Source organism: Crocodylus porosus, unplaced genomic scaffold (genome assembly GCF_001723895.1).
Source record: "Crocodylus porosus isolate Cpor-Errol unplaced genomic scaffold, CroPor_comp1, whole genome shotgun sequence".
In the NCBI taxonomy this organism is placed as follows: Eukaryota; Metazoa; Chordata; order Crocodylia; family Crocodylidae; genus Crocodylus; species Crocodylus porosus.
Genome location: NW_017728931.1, coordinates 24,661,571 through 24,663,744, shown reverse-complemented (window position 1 = coordinate 24,663,744; position 2,174 = coordinate 24,661,571).

Genomic DNA, 2,174 nt, shown 5'->3' with positions numbered 1-2,174 from the left:
AAAAAAAAGCCACAGTGCTCACAGGGTGCTGCTGGGCAGGGGAGAAGGGTGATCCACATTGCCCCCCCACTGCCCCACGGTGCATGGTGTGTTCTGTATGAGCCCCCTCAAACCCCCACTGCTACTCTGCCCACCCTGCCGGGGCTCTGGCTCTTTAAGAAAAACAAAAAAATGTGAAAAGCCCTGGGACTGTGCTCCTGGTGCAGCCTCAGGGCTTCGGGGGCTTGTGCAGAGCCTCCCACATGGCGTGGGGCATTGGGGGGGCAGCAGGAATTACCCCAGGTTGGCAGGAGAGGTAAGTCCTGGGGTTTCTTCAGGTTTTTTTTTTTTTTCTTAAAGGGCCGGAGCTGGCCCTGGCAGGGCAACCATGAGAGGACTGGAGGAGTGGGGGGTGGCGGGCTGGGGACTCATGCTGAGGCCCCCATGCAGCATGGGGTAGTGGGGGGCAGCAGAGATCGCCCCCCGCCCAGCAGTACCTGCTGAGGAAGAGCTTTTTTTCCCCAAGTGCCGGGAGCTGGGGCAGGTGGGGTGGCCATTGCTGTGCTGGGAGAGGGGTGAGGGATGGCCTGCTGCAGAATCTCTGAATCAGATTCGGCAGAGTCAAATCAGGACAGTGATTCAAATCACTAACTGAATCACTGTCCCCCAAATCGGCTGAATCTGAAGCGAATACTAGCCACTTTGCACAGGCCTACTATTTTACTGAGTGTTAGAGCACCACAACAAAAGCCGTAGTAACATGCTAATTAATATGCAGTAATATTAGGCTACTGTGCATTAAGCATCAATAAAAAGGCATGCACTTTTGCTACTGTGTCTTAGGGCAGCCCGATGCACATTTAGTTAGTACCACACATTAGAGGTACTAAATTTAACATGCAGTAACAAAATCTCATTAATGAATGTGTAGATGCACCCTGTATCTCAAGGTTTCAGGGTGAGGAACGTATTCTGTACTACCTGGCTATATCAATGTCAGTGATAAAACTTCTGTTGACTTTAGGGGTGCCAGAACCTTTCTAAATCTACCCTAAGCAGTCATGGGATGAATTGCTGACACTATATTACAGAACTGCTCAATTAAATGCCTTTATTCTAGGAGTTGGTTCTCTGTCAGAGTGGATGAGCTGCCAGGTAATAATTAACTTAGATATTCCATAGAGGGTCCTTTGAAGAGTTCATCTTCAAAAGGCTGCAATTTACTCACTGTCTGTGAATAATTTATGGGGAGACATAAAAAAGCAATGCACAATCTATCACAGGTGGTGGAAAAGCAAAATAAACTTCCTGAGTCAATATTTTCTTATACTTTTCCCCTTAAAATCTCTTGTGACATTTTGCAGCTCTGTTTATATTCAGCAGTTAACGTCATGAAGTGACCTGAATTAGTCTGGGATAATGCTAGTGACTTGCCCTTTCTGAAAGGTAATATTGAATCAGCATTAATTTTCTTTTTCTGTAATTCATTCTGTATCCATTAATTCTTTTTTGTTCTCTAACTCAAAATATAGTCAGTGCTTATATAACAGGTGCCAAGGCAGATGAAGTTAGACAAATGGATCTTATGCCCGCAGTTTTCAAAGCTTGGAGACTGGAGTTTGGCATCTAAATAAAAGCAGTCTAATTTTTTTCCAAACTGCTGATTGTTGAACAGCTTCTGTTGCTTTCACTGGAAGTTGTATCTATTCTGCTCTCCCTCTGAAATCAGGAACCCTCCATTTTGGTGTCTAAACATTTCTCTCGGGTCTTGGTAAGTAGGATGGAACAGTTAGCCTTGAAGTTGCATAAGGAAAATTTCTTCATCTCATGTTTGTTCCACAGTAAATTTTCACCATCTTATTTATTTTAGAATGAAAAAATGAGAAGTGATTGCTTTTTTTGGCCACTTTTATAATCCTGTATATGAGTAGAAAAGTAGTTTGCTGTATTAGAAGTCAGGCAGAAGGCAAGGCAGGGTAGCATCTTAGGGACTAACAGATTCAAAGTGGCATAAGCACTCATAAATAACAGTCTACTTCACAACATCTGACAAAGTAGCCTGTTGCCTATGAAAGCTTAAACCTTTTTGATTTAATTACTAAGGTACTGCCCGGTTCTGCCTTTTGCCAGTTTTCCTTTAGTAATAACCATGTCATTTCTCGGAGGAGAAAAAATAGCTGTGGTTTTAGAATGGA